Here is a 24,987-nt window from a genome sequence, read left to right on the forward strand (position 1 = left end):
TGGTGAAATGGAAACAAATTTAACAACTAACAAAATGAATCTCTATGGGCTAAGCACCCTTGTATATAAAACCAAATGCATGGATTAAAGGGAAGGATAAATGGTTATTTAAATCTAATGTGAACATGGTTTGTAGACATGAAATACATGAGTGCTATATCTTATCTCCTCTAAGGTGCTCTTCTTCCAGGTGAAGCATAATTGTGCCAAGGAAAACAAGGAAGCTTTGGTTGAGTGTTGTCTGAGTATCAACCTGAGGGCCAGAAATACAGGAAAGGTAAGCTATATTCTCCTTCATGCAGTGGTACATAGATCATAGAGGACACAAACCTTATGCTGACAACCAGGGGGCATGAAGGAAAACTGTTGGGTTTAAGTCAATAAAGTGGCTAACTAGAAGTCATAAGCAAAAACTTGCACAACTCACTTATTCTTTCATGACATTGAAAAGTAATTATGAGTGTTATCAAACATGTCGGCTTCATAGCCTGTGTTTGATTGTGCAAAGATTAGACAAGAAATAGACTTTATCTTCTGTTTGCAGGATTAAGTACAACTATCAGAACTAGAGGAAACCCAGAGCAGCCGTCTACTAGTAGAACACAGGCTGCCTCCCCTGGCTTCTCTCTACTTCAGCTTGTAACCAGTACAGTTTCCCATGACTAAGAGAGGAGATTTCTAGGGGAGACTATGTGTCACCAAATAGCAGTTCTGCCCACACTAGCCAAGTTCACTGTGTGCTTCCAATGCAATGGCTGCAGCTGCTACCCATTGAGAGCTTTATTATGGAGGCCTCATTTCCTTTCCTGCCAGGCAAGGCTGAGCTGCTCCTGCCAGCACAGCCTTCTTCCTGCTGCTGATTCTCAGCTGTGGGCACCATTACATTGCCTTCCACATGAATTTGGAACTTTCCTGCTTCCTGTTTCCTGTGTCCTGCTGGGTCCTCACACATATCTTTAGATGAAAACAACACTCTGGAAGAGTGTGGGGAAACAAACTGTGAAGAGGAGGTCTTTGGCCCAACATGTTGTGTGTAAAACTTCCTGCTGCCTACAGCTGTGAGCCACACAGTGAGTTTGTAAATCTTCCCTAGAATTAATGAAATAGAATTTTTTAAAGGGCACAAAAATGCATCTTGGAAAAGAGGGAAACTTTGACATCAATTTTATAAAAGGAAAGGTGTCTGCTGGACTTTTATTAACCTGAAGAGATTACACCAAACAGGCTGTTACTCCACTTTCACCTGCTTGCTCTTAGTTTGAGTCATTCTGCCGAAAAGATTCAGGCGTGGTCAGATCAACTCCCTTTGCATCTACCCAGGACACAACCATGGGACAATATGGGTATTATCAAAGGTTGAAGATACTTTTTTGATGCAAACTCTCTAAGTTTCAACCTCTATCTAACTTCCAGACAATTCTATAAATGAATATTTATTTATTCTAATTCCAAAATAGGTCCCTAAGTTCTCAACTTCCTCCACCCCACGACATCAGTTGTACTTTTGACATTAATTGGGTTCATATTTAAACTAACAAGAAAAATGTGTTGAATGCATCTTGTTTGTTCAATTCCAAGCTAATTATTCCCAGGGAGTATATTGGCTTTATTCATAAAATAACCATGGTAAAGAACACATAATATTATAATCACTTTCTTTCAGATAAAAAAAAAAAAAAAAAAAAACAGCCCAGCAGGGCATGGTGGTATATACCTTTAATCCCAGCACTCAGGAGGCAGAGGTGGGAGGGCCACTGAGTTCGAGGGTATCCTGAGACTCCATAGTGATTTCCAAATCAGCCTGGGCTAGAGTGAAACCATACCTTGAAAAACAAAAGGCAACACAAATAAACAAACAAACAAAAAAATCAGCCCATCAAATTGAGTAGGCAATTTTTCCAGGGACTCACCAGTTCCACAACCTAGATTTTTTCAGTCAGGTATTCATCACTATTAATTTATCTAAATGTTCCATCAATGTATTTAAATGTTATGTATTCATTATACTTTGACATAATAAGTTCTTATTGTGCTATATCTTTTACAAAAAATAATTAGTTTTCTACTTATATGTGGCCTGTAAGGTTCTACTGTTTTAGCAAATGCTTTTAAACCCATGACCACTGCTTATACTTTCCTAAAGCTAAAAGTTCTCATTGCAGGTTATTAATTTCTAGGATAAAACATCTTTTGTCAACTGTGGCCACAGCTGAATGAACAAGAATTTGTAAAGAATAATATCTCTCTTCTAGTACACAACAAAGATAAGTATTCAGAAAGAGAAAGACCATATGACCAGCAATATTAAAATAAGTATCTTGATATTCCAGAAAGATACAGTTTTAATCTGAGGTTTAATTATTTCACAGTATAGATACACCATTTCTAAATTTTAAGTGACAATTTTTTATGATAAAATTAATTCATATAATGATTGACTAGCCCATTGCATTCATGAGAAAAACCAAAACACAAAATATAAAAGTAATAAAAAGCATACATTTATTAACGAATAGACCATGTATGTGACTGTCATATTGGAACACAGAAACATGATTCCTTAGCAATATTGACTGGGTTATAATAAACATTAAATTCTGTTTTTTTCCCTTATATTCTAAATGTAGCCAAAATTTAAAAACTATTGCTGCTATAACAAAATTCTGGGTAATGTTTAATGGACAGAAATTTGTTGATCCATAGCTCTGAATGTTAGGAAGTCCAAGAAAAGAGACTAGTCTCCAGTGAGGGTCCTCTGGCTACATCATCAGATAGCAGAATAGAGGTATAGAGAAAAAGAGGAAAACTGTAAGGAGGTGAGTAACCAAAAAAGAAAAATCAAAAGTAGGAGAACCAAGGCTTGTGAAAAAAGCATTAGTCCATCTATGTGGGAAGGTTTCCCATGCCCTACATACCTCTTAAAAGCCCCATCTCTTAATACGAGTATAATGACGATTAAATCTCATGTGATGTGTTAAAAGCAAACTATATCCAAATTAGTGCAAAGTAGAATATTGAGTCATAGATAGTAAATTAAAGATATTTTTAATTCAAATATGTTATTACTTAAATATAAAATGACAATAGTAGAAAACCATTTATGAATTATGGTAGAAAAGGGAGATCATAAATGGATATGCATATTTGGAATAAAAAGGACATTTCAAACGTGGAAATAGAAAAGATTTTCCAATAAAATAAATGTTAAGAAATACTGAGTCTGAGAAAATCTAGAATTTCACACTCAATTGAAGTGGAGTTGAAAAGGAGTCTGTAAATGATCAATTAAAGAGATAGGAGGGAAGGTAGAAGAATGAAGTGTCATGAAAGTTGTGAACAAAGTGATTCAATGGGGAAGACATGAAGATATATCTAAGAGTGCCAGTCTATTCAAGGGACAGCAGCTCATTATGGTCCTTGCCAAAAGACATTTCAGTGGTGTGGAAGAAGTCAGATTGCAATGCATTGAAAAGTGAATGGGATAAAGTTACAATAATTCTATAGAACACTGGTTATCACAGAAGGAAGGAAATAGGTCAGTAACTACAGGATGAGAAGTGCTAAAATGTCTTAAATATAATCGTTTGCTCACATTTTTCAAAACCAAGTCAACATTAATTGGTTCTTTTCAAGTAGTGTGTATAGTCTCTTCCTTGCTCCTTTGGGTACTAAACACTGGATACAGTTTTGTTTCTGTGTTATGATGCCAGTGTCATTTCATTAGGAACTGATTTTAGTAGCATAATCTTCAGTTCAAATGAAGACCAATTTCTTCAAAATGATAGTTAAAGAAAATGATAGTAAGTTTGTGTAACCCTACACTTTCAAAACTCCCATTGTCATCTGTCATTGGGCTTCAAATCCCACCAGCCTGAGTGAGCACAAGAACTTTCTTCATTTAACATTAAGGGTCTAGAAACACTTTTGGAAACAACTATCTGACTACATAAGCTTGAGGAATTAATTCAGGTGCTCTGTGAGAGGAACTATACCTGAGCCATATATCTCAGCAAAACGGTGTGACCCTTATATCACTGTATTTACAGATGAAGTTCTCAGAGCTACTATTTTTCTTATAACAAAAATGAAATAATATTTAGTGCAAAAACTTGTTGTTTTTTTTTTATAATTTGAGCAATTGTGAAATGATAACTTGACATTTTTAACTCCACTGTATTAATAATGCTATTGCCATTTTTTTTCACTTTTGGCTGATGTAAGAATTTTCTTATTCTTATTTTATAGATAAAGTCAAAGTGAAATTGAACCAATCTAATTATAAATCCACTTCTTCAATATATTTGTTGAAAAACCTAAAAATTTAAAAATACATAAATCATAAGTGAATAGTTCTATGATTTTTTTGATTAGCTGATTTATTAGAACTTTGTTTTTCAACATCCTATTCTGTCACTTCCTTGGCCCTTTTTGCTTGGATGCCAAAGAGACCAGCATTGACACAGGCTATGTGAAGACTTGAGAAAGTCTTGAAGTTCTTCTCCTCCTCTGTGACGGCTCTGGCTTTTTCCTTTTTACAGACGTTGCCGATGGGCACCACGGGTCCAGTCAACTGAGTTCCACTTTGAGTTCTTCAGCGGAGTTGTCTCCCTTCTTGGGGGCTGAGGGCTTCCTGGGGAAGAGGATGAGCTCAGAGCGGTACTCCTTCGGGCGCTAAACATTGGCCTGCAGAGACTCCGTGGACTTGTTCCTGCTGCTCTGTCCACAGAGATACCACCAGTCCAGACCACTTTTTTGTGGATGCTGGCCACCCTGAGCTCCTCCACGCTGAAGCCCCAGCTTGCTCAGACTTTGGTGTGCTTCCTGACGGTGGGACACCACAGGATGGGCCGGGGCGATGCAAAGCCCTTTTGGGCCTTGCGCCTATGGATCTTCTGTGCCGGCTGGTTGAACCAGGAGTTCACTCATCGCTGCCAGTCCTTGTGGAAGTGGGGCTTCAGGATCACGCCATTCTAGGCTGGGCGCCATGGCTGTCTCCAGTGTAGGAAAACAGCTGAGGGGAAAGGAACTAGCGCCACAAAGGAACAGTTCTGTAAATTTTTACAAAGCAAATTGCTAAAAAGAAATAAAGGGTGATAAAGAGATGTCTTAACAGTTAAGATCATGCCTGTGGATCCAGAGGACCCATGTTTGACTCTCCAGATCCCATGTAAGCCAGACACACAAGGAGACACATGCTCAAGGTCATGCAGGTGCACAAGGTGGCACACACATCTGGAGATCCACTGCAATAGCTGGATACCCTGGTGCATCAATTCTCTTTCTGTCTGTCTTGCTCGCTGTCACTTACTCTCATTTAAACAAAAATTAAGAAGAAATGAAGCACTAGGGAGATGCTAAGGCACTTCCTTGTGAATCTTGTCACTTTGTGTTTGATTTCCCAGTACCCACATAAAGCCAGATGTACCAAATGGCACATCTGTCTGGAGTTCACTTGCAGCATCAACAAGCCCTGGCATGCCCATACTAAAGTAATAATTACCTGACAAGAGGTTTGCAAAAATGAGCAAATACAATGAGTAGACTGGTGTTTACCGTTTTTAATAATGAATTCCTTCATTAGTATACATTATGCCATTATATGTGAACCAATTCTTGTAAGACATATACAATACATAAATATTCACAATGTGAGGTTTGCTTTGGTTTTCATTGCTAGAAGTACACAACAGGCCCAGAACGCCAAACATCACATATTCTCTCTGATATGTGAATCCTAGCTACAAATGATTGGATTTCTATGTGAATAGGAATGAAATTCAGTAGCAGAGGCCAATAAGCTAGAAAAGAGATAGTAAGGGAATAGCACAGGAGAGGGGAGGACTTACTAGGATGGTACTAATTCTATGTAAATAGAAGAACAAATTAATGGGGTGAAAGGCCTAAGTGAGATCAGGGGAAAAGATTGAGTAAAGGTGGAGGGAGGGCTAATCAAAAAGTAAGAGGATATAAGTAAGTGATATGGAAACCTGCTTTTTTGATAATGGAACACTCAAAAGTCATAGATTGTTGCTAGAAAAATTTCAGTGTCAGGGATGGGATACCTTCCAGTGGGTTGTTGGCCAGGGAGTTCACTGATACCCCAAAACATTACAGGTCAAGGCTCTTGGTTTCCCACCAGGAATAGATGGTAAGACCCTACTGCTGAAGACTCCACATACTTGGGCTGCAAGATCACTGAGACATCTGGCTGGAACTGAGCTGAAAACCTTCTCCATGTACAAGACCTGACAGAAAGCTGAAAAATAAAAGTGACGCTGCATGCAGTTCAATGGAAGAGAGATAATTCACCAGTGGAGATACTCAACAGTGGACACTCTAGTCTTAAACTTGGCCAATGGATGCAATAGTGGCATGTCTGTTATGGGGGAAACCAACCACTCTATTTGGACTGGAGACCCATTCTATGGGAGGGAATATATGTCTGACACTAAAAACCTACAACAGAGAAGTCATAAGTTCTAGGGGTGTAAGGTCAGCTGGTATCTGGCTAAATGTATATACTATGCACACCAAACTGCCCAGTAAGCACTTCTCTTAATGTTCATACCCATATATTAATGTTACTCTCATTTTTCATTAAAGAAGCTTCTCTTTTCAGATGGCAGTGACTTTGGATTGCCTCATAAGGAACCATGGTGCTGAGAAGAAGTGACAAAGGAGTTCTCAGCACTGAAATATCTCTGTCACATCTTCCAAGGCTCAGGATCCGTTGCAGAAGAGGCGGTGGAAAGAATGTAAGGGCCAAAGGAAGGGTAGGACTCTTTACAATGTGCTCCTCCAGACACAAAATGGCCTGGATATCCGTGGTCTCTCAGCAACTGATACTAACTACATGAATTTTGTTTCTTGTTTGTTGACCATAAACCTTTCGTGTTCAATCAGGGGCACAATTAAGAGTGTTATAAGATTATTTTATAATATTTTCTTACAGTCTTAGAGCCAATTATTGTACTATTTGTGTATGAAGAAAATTGTTCAAGTATTAGTCACCCCCCCCCTTGTTATTTGCTTCATGCTCAAATTGTGTTACCCTAAATTGTGACTGTATTCATCAGGTACTAACTTAGACTTTCCATAACATACTTACACATATACTAGCCAAACTGTCTAAATGTCAGCAAAAATGTAGAATGGATACATGTGAGAAGTTTTGGAAAAGATTTTATCAACTGGATTAACTTGGAACTTAAATCAAATTTTACTCTCAGTTTTGGATCATAGTATCAGAATACTTTTGCACTAAACTTCTTAGAATCCCTAAGTTTAAGGTGGTACTAAGGCATTCAAAAAGAAATATCCCAAAAGCACTCATGAGAGTTAAGAGACAAAAAGTAATAACCATCAAAAAAAATTTTTTCTTTCACATTGATTTTCAAAATGTGACTAAAACTCTAGGAAAATGTTAGTGAAAGACTAACTCCCTTCTTGAGGAGTTTCAGTAAATGTTTGAATTAGGGTGTGGTAATTTTTTTCACACAGTACTTGACTGCAAAATCAAAATCATCTTTTCCTGGTGTGTGTGTGTGTGTGTGTGTGTGTGTGTGTTTACATGTATATGTGTGGATATATGTGCACATGTGTAGGTCATATGTAGAGGCCAGAAGTTTACATCAGGTACCTTCCTTAGTTTATAAAATTCATTCTCATTTCTGTAAAAACCAGAAAATTACTGGCATTAGTCCATAATTCCTCTTCACTATTTAATTGTATCCAATTAACACAATCATTGTTTGGATATGTATAGCTATGTCAACATCTTGTTAGTTTATAATTGTTTAAGTCCTTCTGAGGATAAGAATAAAAATATCCATATGAAATAAATGCTTGTGATTGATGAGCATGCTCTGTTTAGTGTGTTCCTTTGATGCAGAATAGCACTGTAGACTGTATATTATTATTTTTTCTTTATGTTTATTTGCTTAGTAATATTGTAAATAATAGTTACATAACTGAAATTTGTTTTGATGAAAACAGGTTTAATCTCTGATTTTTCAATATGCCTAGAAGACAAAGACTTTACAAAACATAGAGTATAGTTGCAGGGGACTGACTTTCGAAATTGATAGGATCTATATTCACATGTCAGAATTTAATTATAAGTTCCTTTTGTTCTTTCCCTTCCTAAAAGCTCAATTGCATATTGTAACTAATTTCAATATTCACTGACATTCTGGACAAAATTTCTCTTGTTTTTTTAAAAATATATTTGACCTCAAAACATGTATAACGAAAACACAACACAGTAAACCGAGTTTTATACATCTATAGGCAAAAGATCATCTTGTTCAGGAAAAAAAAAATCCATGAAGTAAATGGCTTTATTTTTAATTGATTAAATTCCCAACTGTTTGATGTGGTATATCCTTTCTAAAGGTTAGAACTTCCATCTGTCCTTCTTGTCGTAAGAGACACAGAAAAGCTCAGCTACAGATGTGACAGTCCCAGGGTAAGAAGAGGGAATGCTAAAGCTGCTACTTTTCCAATCAAAAAAAGGCATTTATTTTCTTTCAAGGCATCCTTTTTTTCTGTATGACACTTTACAAGCAGCTCAGTGGTTCCATAAATAAGAAGCTGCATCCTTTGTCCATTGGGTCTTTCTACAGGTGACCTTGTGGGAACAGATCAAAACTGTCCATTCTCTGATTTGCATATCTCTTGAAGCCAATCAAGATCTGTTTACCTTTCCTGTCATTTAAATCAAACAAGACTAAATATGAAAAAAATAATGCTTATAAAGCTTCTAGGCCATTTCATGAAAGTATTTTCCTGCTTCATAGGGAGGGTTTTGAGGGATTGAGGGATTGAGGGGAGGGCACAGGTGGGAAGGGACACAAAACTGAACCCAAATGGAACTATTACCATAAAATCCTATATCCTGGAAGATAAACTAAAAGGCCGAACCCTCATCAGGTCCTTAGAGGGAGCACCTGAATCTAAGGCCCCTAGAGAGGATGAGATGAAACCTAACCTTAACTTCTCCTGTTTATTTTCTTCTTTTTCTTTCTTTCTTTATTTTTTTAATATCTTCTTTCTTTTTCCTCGGTGCTGACCTGTAATTCCTAGTACCAGGATTCATTTAACACATACAATGAACTGTTGATCACAGAGTCCTACAAGATTTCCCAAAGCAAGACAGACTTCTGTCAGAGCACTTGACTACCCACCAGAGGTTAATGGTAAGATCCTATTGCTGAAGACACCATATTGTATCAGTATGGAACATGGAGAGACCTAGCTGGATTCTAGAAGAGAGTCAGCCCCCAAACAGCCCATCTAGTGCTAGAAGGTGCTACTGGGGAAAAGTGGCTAACATCTGTCTGAGCAACTCATAGCCTAAGCTACTCAGAAACAAGCAACCTGATGTGATGCTCACACAAGTGCAATACTGGCACACAGCCATAGTGGGTAACCAACTGCTCTTGGATTGGCTAACAGATCCACTTAGTGGAAAGGAAAGCATATATGGAATTCATAAACAAGTCAAAAACATCCAGATAACAAGTTTGCTCTACAATGTCAAGCTCCCACGAATCTTGGGCTATAAGAGGGCCTACACCCATTAAGTTTTGTCTAAACTAATAATTGTTATCCCATTTAACCTGTACTAACTTCACTCTCCATTGGAGAATCTGCTTTTCTTTTTCAGACAGAAGCAGGACTTGAAGAGAGAAACAACCCATCACACTTTATCCCAGCCCCCGTTGTAAACATAGAGGAATAGGAGAAATGAGCAAGAGTGTTGCTTTCTCTGTGAACCTGATATCAGCACAAGTATGAAGGAGATAGACACTGCAGCCACTCAACACTTACCACACCAGAGATCCAAAGGCTCCTAAGAGTCCATCACTAAATGAACCCAACATGGCCCAGGGAATTTCATGGAAGAGGGGCTGGGAAGATTGTTAGAACCACAAATTGGGACAATATGCATAGAAACATTGATTCTTTGTCATAAGTGAAGGCTACCCCTGCAATGTACAACCCACAAACCCCTTTGGGGTGACCACATCCCCAAAAAGGGGGATGCCTTTGGAGAGGAGGCAAAGTTAAGGGTAAGGATGATACCAACAAGTGCTGTTCACATACTGAGTATGTCCATAACTAATAAAACAGAGAGAGAGAGAGAGAGAGAGAGAGAGAAAGAGAGAGAGGGCAGTTACCAATCTGCCTATGAGAGGGAGAAATTCTGCATGAACTCACTCCTTCTCTGACAAATAAAATCATTTTGTTTTGGATGCTTGTTATCAAAGAAATTCCCTAAACAAAAATAAAATAAAATAAAATAAAATATGAAACGGCTTCATTTGATCCCAATTCTAAAATTGCATGATTTCTACTGTAAAAAAGAACTACATTCCTTGGTTTAAAACTAAAATTACCACAACTGTAGTTAAGAAGTTGTCTCTACAGAAAATAAAATGGGGTTGATCATGGGGCTGAGTACAGTCAATCAATCATTTTCAAACACAGGTTGGAAACATATTAGCAACTTATATCTTAATGTTATTTTTTCATCTATCACTTATAAGGGCCTTGCAATTAAAGATTGTGTGTGTGTTTCCTACTGTGGCTGCCATTTATAAAAAGGACCACAATAGTAGTGGTTTAATGAATGTTGGTGGAAGAGAAAAGGCAAGTGGAAAGGAGCATTTTGTAAAAGCCCTTGTAGACTGGTGGAAATGAAAAACTCCATAATAATGGATTACATCACCATGGGCTCACATCTAATAAGAGGAACCATCTGTGTCAACACTAAAGACTGCAAAATGTTCTAACAATATTCACAAGATCTTCCTACTAAACTAAATAAACTTTCAGTTAAAAAGATTGATTTTTGTCATTTTAACCTGTTGATTCAATTGTCATTGTTGCACTAAGAAACACCTAATCAATAAAATTACAGAATCAAGGAAGATTTAAACTTCATACTAGAAGTCAGGGGAAAGCTTGATTAGGAGGCATGTGATATTGAGTAAGAGTCACAAAGAAATATTTGGTATTTTCATCTAGTAGTCTGCATAGTCTCACTAAAATAATGTCAGTGAGTCAATCAAAGTGAATTAAAGGGTGTGAATAGAGATGCATTCAGAAAACATACCAAGTCAAGAGATTCAGTGATACTCATTAGCAAGCACAGCAAGATGATGACCTACATTGAAGAGTGGGGAGCCGAATCCATAAGGAGCCACAAATGGAAACAATAATCAGAAAACTTCTGCCAATGTAGAATATAACTAATTATTTGCTGTGGATATATATGAAGTGGGAACACATGATAAAGGCTGAGTGATTCTCAGGAATGAGGCAGGTATGCACCTACGTTGTTAGTGTCAGCAGTGATTAAGGATTTATGCATCATGTCAAACTTTATGCTCTTCTTCAATTAGTAGATAATTTCTCACTTGATTCTGGCAACAAGTTTATTATGAAGATATCCTAGATCTTACATATGAATAAACAGTGACTATGTGGCTAGATGGCTAGTAAGCCACATTTTCTATTCCAGATTTATCCAAGTACAAAACCAATACTAGCTACGACTAGAAATGGCCACATATGCTATGGCCCTGACTATGAGTCTATAAAGGTAGAGTAGTGAATAACTTTATCTGTGATAGGAATCTCATATAACTATAGCTTAAGAGTTCTTAAGAAAGAAAAAGATCTTTAAGGGACATCTATATAAACACTAACAGTTAACAGTTGGGAGAGAGAAAGCTAGAAAATGTAAAAAAGGAAAGAGACAAAAAGACAAGATAAAATATAGAAGTTACAGGGCTGGAGAGATTGCTTAGTGGTTAAATCATTTGCCTGCAAAGCCAAAGGATCTGGTTTGATTCTCAAGGACCCACATAAGCCAAATGCACAAGGGGGCACATGCAGCTGGAGTTCGTTTGCTGTGGCTGGAGGCCCTGGTGTGCCTGTGCCCATTCCCTCTCTCTCTCTCCTCTCTCTCTCTTTCTCTCTCTCTCTTACTCTCTATCTCTCCCTCTCCCTCTTTCTTTCTCAAATAAATAAATAAAATGCATTTAAAATATATAGAGAAGTTATAGGTGATATAATAGGTTGATTGTCTTTGTGTCCTACCAGAAAATAGTCCTCTTATATCCTATTTCAGGACAATAATGGTACATATAGTTTATTATTCTAGTGTCCCTATTACATGCATGAAATTTACAAAGTAAAGAAGTTACATTAACTATTATGAGAATATTGTACCCCAAAAGTGAACTAAGGCAATGAGAATAAGAGGCTACAGCAGGCAAGGGTAAATTATTGTTTTTTAAAATATATTTATTTATTTATTTGCAAGGAGAGACAGAGAGAGAGAAGAGGGCACAAGAATGGGTGTGCCAAGGCCTACAGCCACTGGAAACAATCTGCCAACATATGTATCACTTAGTGCTTCTGGCTTTACGTGGTTACTTGGTCACTGAATCCAGGTCATCACACATTGCAAGCAAGTACCTTTAACAACTAAGCCATCTCTCCAGCCTCCCTACCATCTTTATTAGAGGATTAAATAAGGCCTGAGTGAAGTGAAAGACTTGGGGACATGATACAATAAAGAGGGAGTCCACAGACATAAGAAACAATGATAGGCAGCATGTGTGTTGAGCATAATGAGGGTGAGTGGGGTGAGGGTGGTCATATGAGCTCAGACTCTGACATGTGGACGTCATCCCTACCTAACATGCTCTGACCTTGGGCCAACTATGGAACCAATCCCCATTTCTGCTTCCTTATATATTATAGGCAGCCTGATAATGTACAATACAGCAAACCGACCACTTCTATTTAATCTGATTACTGTCTCAGTGTTCTCACTACTCAGTAGCTACACATTCTCAAAAAGATGATGACCTGTCAGAGCTTACATCCTCAACCTTTTGATTATCTACATGTCCCACTAAAGACAGTCTCCTTATGTCCTGGCTTAGCACAATAGTGGTACATATAGTTTATTATTCTACTGTCTCTATTACATGCATGAAATTACCAAAGTAAAGAAGTTAAACATACATAATTTTGAGAAATTCTATAAATCAGAAAATACTTTGGAAACTGCCTAACCCAAGTTTTTCTCCTTTAACAAAAAGAAAGCCTATTTTTCATTGTACAGTTTTCCAGGGAAAGTCATTTTTAAAATGCCCTTGCTAAAATGTTTAATCTCCGTGGATCTCATTGTATGAATCATAATGAAAGAAAAGTGCTGGGGGTGCCAAACACCAGTAACCAACTGTCCACTGCTGAGATGCTAAGTAGGCAGGATGCTAATCCAAGGTGCTGCCTTTGTCTTCATAGAGGTCACCATAACAGGACAATCCCCAAAGAGGTGATAGCTACCAGCGAGGAGTGATTATTCAGCGTCATAGTCAGCATGAGGGAATGCACACACCATGTGAACATGAGCCAAAAGGTGCTTATTATAGGATGGTATAAAAATAAAATGGGTCAGAGACAAAAAAAATTTCAGCAACCTAAAGACCAGCCTGTTCTTCCCTTTGATGTATTGATTCCTTGGTTGCTTCAAAAGAAAAAATGTTCTTTTATTCATTCACCTATTCATTGCTCCAAAATCCCTGGCACTGTTCCAAGGGCTAAACCAAATTACACTGGCTTAATGCCTGATATCAAAGAATAAGAGTTTATATTTTAGACATAAAGGCAGACATTAAACAATGTGCTGTTATGATTTGAAGGAGGCCAATTAAAAATAATACTTTCCTCAGCACTAGTTTGAAAATAGAGGAGTGAGACAGATGGAGGTCAAAATGTCATCCCTATTCCAGATTTCTCTGCTTCGTGGGGAAAAAAAAAATATATATATCATTCTAATGCTGCATTCTGGAGTTAAAGTTGCCCTTAACAAAGCAAAGAGACAACACAGAACTGCCACAATTTTCCCTAGTTGTTCTCTTTAGATGCCCTGTCCCCACAATACTTGAGGAATAGAACAATAAACCAGAATTCTGGAGTTTAGTCTGTAAGGCCTAAATAATCGACAAAATGATTGCATCAATTTTGTTAGTGCTATTATGGTGGGAGAATCTCTCCTATACCATCTCTACACCCATGTGACACCCGTGTGACACCCATGTGACACCCATGTGACACCCATGTAACACCCATGTGACTGTAAAACTCTACCTCAAAGCCTATTTTCACACACCCAAAATTTAAACTGGACTTGAGATTTATACCAGCCAAAGAAATATGGTAGAAGTTGTGTCATGCCTTTTTTAAATCTTATACATTCATAAGCTTTGCAGGTGTTTTTATTAAACCTGAAACTGCATGAAAACAAATTCACATTCACCTGCTCAAGAATGAAAATGATTATAAGCAAAGAGGAACTTGCCTCGATAAGCCTATTCCAATTTTATCCCATTTCAGCCAATTTATGAACTGATAGCAGATAGATGATGAATGAGGGAAGATCAACTCAGTTTGGGCCTGATCAGCAAAGAAGCTAAACCAACTTCACAAACTTAACAGAAGCCACTCACTCTTTGAGCTGCTTTGTTATATAGCAAGAGGTAATACATGGGAGGTTGATATTGCCCGATCTATACTCCTTGATTGACTCTTAGGTATGGGTACAATACCTTAATTGTTTTATAAGAGTGCAACACAAAAATAAAACAAACAAACCAAAAGTCAAAACCAAAATAAGGGCTATAAAAGCTATAGTACATGGCTAATAAGCAGAAATGGTTAGCTACAGATGCATTTATAGTTATGTATATATTTTCAGAGATATTATTGAGCAAATGGGAGAGTTATAAAATATTAATAAAATTAAATTTCTTCAGTATAAAAACAATGAGATAAAACTTTGAAAGGATATTGGGAGATGCATATATGTATGGAAAAGTACTTTATAAAGCCAAGGAGAACACGAGAGCAGGACTAGGGATAATGGCAACTTCTATTGGAGTAGGAGGAAGCAGAATTGTAGTGAAACTCACCAGAGACTTCATAGGTACTAAAAATGTTCTATGGCTCATTTGTTCTATAAATATTACATGACTATCATTAATAATATGAGTAGAACATACATTCTTGGTATGCATATTTTATAGGAAGTAATATTTTAAATAAAATGCTTAGAAAGCAACAAATATAGTAATGAGAGACCCTGTTAGTATGTATGGTCAAAGTACATATGAGATATGTTGATGGTTTTGTATTATATATTTATAAAAGATGAGGAAAAACACAAATCAAAGATTTGCAGTTTCACCACCTACTAGCTATGTGACTTTTGAAAAATGTCCTAACTTCTCAATTTCTCAATGTGTCTATCAATGATATATAAAAATATAGAAATTAATAATGTCTATAATATCTTTAGATTGTAAGTTTTATTAGAGCAAAAACATTGCCTATATTATTCATTCAAACCCTGATGACTAAAATAGTGTTGTCATATAATTGGCAATAAATTCATGAATATCATGTGTAGTATAACAAAATAGCTGTGTAAAGTAATATGACAGCTTTTGTACAACTTATATCTGATACAATATAGTTATCAAAAGTAAATTGAAAGTCTTAGATAACATTTGATATTAAAGGACACTTATATTTATATATAACTCAAATTTGGGTTTCTTTTAAATGATTCATAAAAGTTACTTATCATTCAAGGATAGAAAAAATTTATTTAGTGGAGGTCTGGAACATATACTACTTTGTAAACTATACTACAATTATTTGTTGGGTTAGAAATTGCACAATTAGTTGGCTTGGGAGATGGCTCAGCATTTAAAAGTACTAGTTCACTTGCAAAGCCTTCTGACCCAGGTTGATTTTAGATGACTCACATAAAGCCAGATGTACAAAGTGTCATTTACATCTAGAGTTTATTTTCAGGGGTAGGAGGAACTCTGGTGTGCTTGCTCTCTCTCTCTCTCCTCTCTTTCTCCTTTCAAATAAATATTTTTAGAAAGTTTCACAAGTTACTAAAAAATATACTTCATAATGGAAAATGTATACTTGCATGCTTTTCTTTTATTGAATAGCATAATAAATTCCTGACGATAATTTAAATTTGGATTATTTTATCTTGGATATCACATATTCAAGTTACCACAAAATTATATAATTGTTCACCCAGAGGCTTAAGCCCTAGCAATAGACTTCTAGTTAGAAGTAACTGATAAGTTAAGGGTGTATTTTAAATCATAAAAAAAAGAAGTTTTCCCTTGCTCTGACAAATCCATTCCTCAATGCTTTCAAGCGTAGGAGGAGAAAAGAGACATAGTTAAAATTAGGTGTCCATGTTACTTGCCTCTTGGCTGAAATGATCCCAAATATGGAGTCTGAGATTAAATGAATTCCCTAGACTCTACAATGACTATAGAAATTTCCCTCTGTTTCTTCAGCATTATGAATGCCAGGACATCTCAACAGCACAGTTCATGATACTTTTCCAAATGGCACACCAATATAATTGAATTTGTATCACTGACTTGCTTCTTCAGGCCTAGGTTTTATCCCTTGATTTTCCCATCATCTTAGTTCTAAGGTGACTATTCCTATATGTAGACCACTTAGAGAAGTTGTGGTCCCTCCTAAATTGTACTAGTATGTGCCTCTAAAGCTTAAGGTCTCCCTGTGTCTCTAGGATACTCTTTGACCTCATTGCATATAAGCAGACATCTCTTTTACCTTTGACAACATCATGGGTGAATGTCCCTTCAATTCTGTCTTGAATTCTTACAGGAACAGGAAGTCCATTGCACCAAAAGTAAGTCATTCCATTCTTAAGCATAACTAACTCTGTTCTTGAAAGTTCTATCTAATGAGCTAGGCTTTGTTTATAGGTTCTACCTCTTAGAATCACATACCAAACAAAAATAAATAAATAAATAAATCACCTATTCCTCAGCTTGTAGACATTTAAAATAAATACTATCCTATTCTTCAACCCATGGAGTCCATAAAACACAGCTCACTATTTCTTACCCATGCTACTGCTTAGCAATTTTCACATATCCCACTAAGGTTTGGGTTTACACTTCCCAAGTGATTAATGAATCTGAGAACTTATTCACATACTGTATGTGAATACATACATGTATTATTTTGAAAAATGTCCAGTTAACTTACTTGTCATGTTACTAATCAAAGACAATGTGAGGGCTGGAGATATGGCTTATCAGTTAAGGCACTTGCCTGTGAAGACTAAGGACACAGGTTTGATTCCCCAGTACCCACATAAGCCAAATATACAGGGTGATATATGCATCTGTAGTTTGTTTGCAGCAGCTAGAGGCCCTGGCATTCACTCTCTCTCTCTCATAAATAAATAAATTAATTAAATATTTTTTTCAGAAAAAGACAATGTAATTATCTACAAATGATAGCACGATAGACACTGTGGAGTCATAAAGTTGAATGAAACCTAGTTATTTGTAGCAGTATGGATGAAGCTGTAGAACATTGAGTCAGATGAAACATCAAAGTATAAGAAGGTAAGTATGGCTTGACTTCACTCATGTATGAAATCCAAAGAAACCTGATCTTATACAAGTACATAATAGAACAGTGATTGCCAGAGGATGAGGAGGGAGGGGAAAGAGGACTTAAAGGGATAGATTGGTCAATAGGTACAAAATTACAGTTAAAGGGGAAGATCAATTTCTCTTAGCACAAATATGCAAGCACGGTAGGGTGGCAACAGTTAACAGTATTATAGTACATATTAAAAATATCTAGAAGAGAGGATTGTGAATGTTCTTGCTATCAAGAGATTATGTATACATGTATATGGGACATTTGATCATCATATATACACACATACATGTATAAACACATTATCCTGTGTCTCTTGAGTATATATTCATTATGTATCATTTGAAAATATAAAATTTGCAGTAAAAGCTAGAGATATTTAGTTCATCTTGTTAAAGCTTATTACAATGAAAGTAAGGAAGATGGTGTGCTATGCCACCAACAACAAGCACATAGGTCAATATGAAATATAATTCAGAATCAGGGAAAAGTTTGAAAAATGTTGCAGGATTACAAGTAAGAGACAAAAGTTACTTAATATATGTCATATAGTGTCAGGCTTGTTGAAACAAACAAACAAAAAAAAGTCTAGAAGTCAACCCAACATGTTCTGTTTCCAACTACTGAGTTTGTAGCTAAATGATTAATCCATACAATATTGTATATGGCAAGTTTCCAATCAAATCCAAATGATTCCACTTGCAAAAATCTCAAAATTTCAAAATGACCTTAAATCTGAAGAGTAAAATACATATGTATATCATATTCTAATCAAACACTGAATAACAAACTTCTGGCGACACCAAAATGAATTTTTAAGGCAAACTTTCTTTGATTTTGACATAATTGATTTGCAAATCACAAAATATTTACAAAAGTATGAGCTGATCGCCCTCAATATATAAAACTTGATGAAAACTGGTTTTATATGTAACTACTTCAAGTTTACCTACAATGTGTTTGTCTGTTGACACACTGTGAAATAGATGGCTGGGATCAACAATAAAAACTGCTAAGTGATTGAGTTCCTAATATCTTAGAAATATTCACCATCAGTTTTTTTTTAATGGATTTTTTTTTTTAATTTATTTGAGAGTGACAGACACAGAGAGAAAGACAGATAGAGGGAGAGAGAGAGAATAGGCACGCCAGGGCTTCCAGCCTCTGCAAACAAACTCCAGATGCGTGCGCCCCCTTGAGCATCTGGCTAACGTGGGACCTGGGGAACTGAGCCTCGAACCGGGGTCCTTAGGCTTCACAGGCAAGCGCTTAACCACTAAGGCATCTCTCCAGCCCCACCATCAGTTTTGACCAGCTATTTAAAAACCAGAATTGTACCTTAGAATGACCAGATTAAATGTGTATGTGATCCATGAGATAATTAAATGTCAAGGACAAATGAATCCAGTAAAACATTCAAATATTTCATTGTAAAACACTTTAATTTTTTTAAATAAAATTTTGATTGTGGCCAGGCATGGTGATATATGCCTTTAAAACCAGCATTAGTGAGGAAGACATAGCAGGATGAGTTCAAAGCCATCCTGAGAACACATAATAAATTCTATGTCAGCCTGGGGTACAGTGAGACCCTAGCTCAACCCCCACCCTGAAAAAAATCTGATTGTGATTATTCTAATCTTCTGTCAATATCTTTAGTAGCCTTGTATTTGTCAAAACTGTGTATTCCTTTAAGATATACTTCTTCAAGAGCCCTAATATCTAATTACATATGTAAACATCTTTGTTATATCAACTTATAGTGGAAATGAAGCCCATTTAGAGGAAGCAGTTCATTCCAAGTTCAAGCATGGACCATCCATAATTCAGGAATGAGCAAGTACATCTCATGTTCTAAAATTGGCAAGAACCAATAGGCATTCACACCAATACACATTATCTTAATGGCAGCTTTGAACTTTCTCATTTAGGCATCAAATCCCGAGCCAGAGTTTTACATCTTTATAGTTTCTGTTTTATGCTCCTTCTGCTAACAAGAATTCATTATCTACTCACTAAGTAAAAGCAAATAATTGTACAAAATAAACAGGGAGATAATTAATTAGCACAATAAACACTAAGTGATTGCTTATACACACTGAAATAACAAGGGAAGACAGTCTGTGCCTATATTTTTTTTCCTTCCTAAGGCAGGAAAGAAATGTTCTTGTAGTGATCCAGTGATATGGCACAGATGGACTTCTGTGTGATAAAACTGGGCCCTCTGCTGGGACTGATGACCCATACCTCTGGGTCGAGTGTGCTTTTAACACTCTGAAGGAATTCTCTATGATACTTGCTCTTACTTCCCTTTACTAAGTAATTATATGGTAAGTCACCACATCTGATACACACACAGACCTCAAAAACCAAAACAGAATTTGTAAACAATGGATATTAAAAATATAAACTTTGACACTCTACAATCTCCCTAACCCAATCTAATTTTTACTTTTGTTCCCTATAAACCAACTGATTGAACATTAGAATTCCAAGAGTCATTTTAATGCTAAGAAACAAGGTTTAAAATTCTAGTCTAGCTTCTGAAGAAAGAGACAGCATCAGAGATTACGTTTGGGCAAGTGCTATCAGCTACACAGGGAGGGCCTCCAATTTAGCAGTGACATTTTAAGAAGTGCTAAAGGGTGAAAGAAATTGGTGAGGGATACATGAAGAATCCTTCTCAACCAAAGGACACTGAGTCCATCTGGGAAAAGTAAAAGTCACTAACACTGAACCATTGCTAATTTTATATTCTGGACAAACAGCAACAGAACTAAAAGCTGTGATATCAAACTCTGGCTCTCGCTCTTGGGAATGAATTATCTATCCCTTTACTCTTTAAAAAAATTATTTACTTAGCACATTAGTATAGAAATAAAATATTTAATTTTTCTTTCCCTTTAAATATCCTTACTTTTTTACAGGATCATAATACTTATACCACTTTTTCCAACATATTACCTAAAAGACACACTTCCTTTTTAATATTTAATTTTTATTTATTTATTTGAAATAGAGAGACATATAGAGAAAGAAGCAGATAGAAGTCAGATAGAATGGACACAACAGGGCCTGCAGCCATTGTAAACAAACTCCAGAGGCATGTACCATCTTGTGCATCTGGCTTATGTGGGTACTGGAAAATTGAACCTCAGTCCTTAGGCTTTGTATGCAAACACCTCAACTGCTAACCCATCTCTCCAGACATTTTCTTGATTGAGAGTCTGCTCACACATGACTATTATTTTTTTTAGTTTTGTTGTTGTTACTGTTGATTTTAGATAAGGTTCCATGAAGCCCAGTCTGACTTCTACCTTACAATGTATTTGTGGATGACCCAGAAATCCTGACCCTCCTGCTGCTACCTCCTGAGTGCAGGGGATACAGGCAGGCACATACTTTCATGCCTAGCTTCTGATACAGAATTCTGCTATGAGTTTGTGGTAGTTTATAAAATGTCCTCATAGACTCATGTATTTGTATACTTAACTCCCAGTTGATGGCACTGTTTAGAAAGTTTCTAGAGCCTTATTGGACTTGTTGTGACACTAGGGTTTGGCCTTTAGTGTTTTAGGGCATTTTGGGACTCTCTGCTTCCTCCCTGAGTGTCTGACACCCAACTTCCTGCTTCTGTCATGCTTTCCAGCATGACAGACTTTCCCTTAAATACATAAGCTGAAAGTAAACTTTTCCTTTCTTAAATTGGTTCTGGTTGAACATTTTGTCCTAGCAATGAGAAAGTAACTGATCCATAAGCCTCAGAGTGTAAGGTTGGGCTTCTAGCTCAAGAGGATGAATGAACACATTGGATTAGAATATGGGAAAACAAATTACTATATGTTTAACATGATATGAAAATAATTTGCAAAATAAGTCAAGCAAAATTGACAAATTTAATAAACTATCTGGGAAATCCAAAGGTTCTAGAAACCATCCTTTATTTATTTATTTTATTAATCAGTTTTGTACTCAGCGAATACAGTCAATTTGGTACCATTGTTACGTCCATGTCCTACCGCCTCCCCATGGCCTCTCCTTGTTGAGGTATATGGGGCATGCACTGTGGAGTTAGCCCACAGTAAGAGAAATTTCTCTGCCTACCATGACCCAACATGTGGCTCTGACATTCTTTCTGCCCCCTCTTCCATTTTGTAAAGAATACAACACATTTTGGGAATAATCAAATAGGTGATAATAGGAATAACTACTGTTTATCGTTCCCTGAAACTTCTTGAATCCTTTCAAAGTAAATAATAAAAGGTTTTCTTATATCTGTGGCAGCAGTAGGACAAATACTGAACATTGAACATGAGAAGGTGACCAATACTATGACACAATTGTGTAATCCCAGTGACATATACAATAAAGAGTTAGAAAAACAGAGAAAACATTCTGACAAGGATGTCAAGTACACACAGTTTCTTATCAAAAGAGACAACAAAACACAATTATAGTACAAGTAAAAATAAGAGAGAAATAAGTGAAAGGTCTTAGAACAAAATTCTAAGATTTCAAGGGAAATTTAACAGAAAAGAAGACTGACTGAAACAACAGTGACATAATTCACATGCTCTTGGGATAAAAAATAATTGGTTTCATCAAGCACACAGGGAAAAATGTAATCTGATAGGCAGTGACAGGTCATGACAGATGCCTTACAGACATCCCATCATCACCTACAAGCATGGGGCCACTCTGGGCGTGTGAGAGCAAGTGATGTTCATGTGCTTATTGAGCACATGATATACAGCAGCCCAAGGAGCACTATCACCACACATGTCCCAAATTCCCTTAATCTTGCAGCCAGAATAGTCATGTCTTGCTTTATTTATGTCAAGTACACATTGCTAAGAATTGATTCCTATGTCCCTCAATCAAAATCCTTTTTTATTTTTATTTTTTGGTTTTTCGAGGTAGGGTCTCACTCTTGCCCAGGCTGACCTGGAATTCACTATGGAGTCTCAGGGTGGCCTTGAACTCATGACAATCCTCCTACCCTCCTGAGTGCTAGGATTAAAGGTGTGTGCCACCATACCTGGTTTCAAAATACATTTTTAAAAAGAGGCATTAAGTCCAACATCCTCACTAAGTTCTGAAAGAATAGATCAATGTAGCAGTCACAAAGTCAGTTTTAGGGACAAGAGTAGCTCTTAGTAATCGGGATACTCCAAATAATAAATTCAGGCATTACAATCTGAAGTCTAAATATATTCTATAATTATTAAAGATAATTAAAATTTTAATCTTGTTAAGTACATACAGATATTAGATTCCAACACCAAAAATTATAATTATATATAATAATCATAATGATATATATAATCACAAGATATATGCATATATATACTTATATGGACAAATGCATATCTATAAACATATATCATACAAATCTCATAAATATCACACAAAAGATATTTCCAAATAACTTAACTCTCATAACTGGGTTGATTTATGAAGGTTTGTATCAATATTAGACTAGACATACATTTTCATAGTTATTAACCACTGAGAAGGTTTTCTCCTGCTGGAAAAATGTTGTGTGTCTTACATTCAGTTATTTTCTTTAGTAAAATATGCAAACAGTGTTCCCACTCAATTACTGCTAAGACAGTGTGAACTTGGAGGGAGGAAAGGAATTGAGAAAACAACAAAGACACTTGCCTAGTCAAGCAATAGTAAGGTCTTAAAGGATAAAATTGAAAATATAAAGTCTATGGAGAGCCCATAATAAAATAATTTTGCTTCTAAAATAATCATAATTCTATCAGAAAGGCAGCTGGGATCAATGTGGCCTGTGTTTTTCTTCCCCTCTGGTCTATGTAGAGTCAATAACTGCACCAACTCTCAACCATCTACATTGTAGTTATTCTGCCATTTTTCCCCTGAGTCATTGCAAAACCTGTGTCCATTATCAATAAGATTCCTACCTGCCTTGGAGCTAATCATAAGATCATCAACTGGAAAAAAATGGAAACATTTTCTTCTTCTCAAGTTACCTCCATCCTTCCTCTCTTCTGCAGAGTACCAGATTCATCATATTGTTGCCTCCTGAGCAGCAAAAGGAAAGCACTATTTCAATCTGAATCCTCATATTCTTTGAAGTATTCTATTACTGTTATTAGTAAGCCTGCATAAAATTCCTTTCATATCTCCTGAGATCTTTGGTAAGATATGTAGGAAGCTTGGTAGGATTCCTTCTTTTTCTATTTCCTGGAAAAGCTTAAGAAGCAATGGTGTTAGCTCTTCCTTAAAAGTCTATTGAATGCAATGAGCAGAATCTTCACATGGTATTACAGTATCATAATTAAGAGTGTAATCTATAAATTAGCCCCTTTTGGTTTAAATCCAGACTCAACTCTTCATTATTTATGGCATTTATTGGATTGTTATATTATTTAGCACTTATTTGGTCTAGTGTTCTTATTGATAAAATGGAAATGGCAATAGCCTTTATTTCAATAACACTAAAAGAGAAATTACATAATACCCAAGTCGTGCTAGTACACATTATTTGATAATAGTTAGTGTTCGAGCATGTTTCATGTGACTTTTTCTAAATATCTCAGAATTTGAATGGAGGATCATTCTCTATAAACCATAAGCCAAGATAAGGTAATAGGCCTTCATAGACACTAAAAAACTATTGACCGTGTCTTCCATTATTGGTTCAACCATTTTTCCTCAAATTTCATTGTGCTATTTTTTTCTTACTGCTGTATAGAATTCCATTGTGTAGATATACCACATCTTAGTTATCCATTCTTCTAGTGATGGACATCTGGGTTGATTCCAGCTCTTAGCTATTATGAATTAAGCCACTACAAACAAATTGAGCAGTAACCCATTCCAGAACCTAGGATCAGTAAAGTATAGATGATCTCATGAAGCTCAGATAACTTTTAGCAAGCATTTCTGCAGAAATAAAATACATGATGTGAGGGATGCTAGTCTGTTAACTCCAATGAGAAATATTTTTCAGAAGAATGTTTAGAATTTGGCAGATGTCCTTGTGAATATAAGGACATGTGGATATGTATGAGCTGTCTAATGTTTACAAAATAAGACTTAACAGTAAGATATTAGATGAAGTTGGCAGGAAAGAGACAGGGGCCATGGGAAAGCAAAGTACCTACTAAGTGAAAATCTTGGGTGCCACCTTTTGTAACCATATATGTCGAGATGACAGTGACCCATTCTGATACCTACACCTGCTGAAGAGATCTTCCTGCCTATGAAAAACTGAGCTCAGCAGGAGGAGGCAAGAGGTGATGCTGACAGTGCACATTTTGAGAGAGAAACATGGCCCCCATCAAAGAATCCACCATTTGTGTCAGAGCCTTCAGAGAAAGTACCTCAGGATAGGGAGGGTTGCTGGTAGAAGTCCTCAAATATGGTCCAGGAAAATTCCAGCTAGTGTGCCTCTTCCACTGAATGCTCCAC

General features: G+C 36.4%; 1 pseudogene; it reads right to left on the reverse strand.

Annotated features, from left to right (window-relative positions):
- Positions 1 to 4,336: 4,336 nt before the first annotated feature.
- LOC101610723 lies at positions 4,337 to 13,395 on the reverse strand (annotated as a pseudogene).
- Positions 13,396 to 24,987: the final 11,592 nt, after the last annotated feature.

The sequence above is a fragment of the Jaculus jaculus genome, chromosome 3, assembly GCF_020740685.1.
Source record: "Jaculus jaculus isolate mJacJac1 chromosome 3, mJacJac1.mat.Y.cur, whole genome shotgun sequence".
Classification (NCBI taxonomy): Eukaryota; Metazoa; Chordata; class Mammalia; order Rodentia; family Dipodidae; genus Jaculus; species Jaculus jaculus.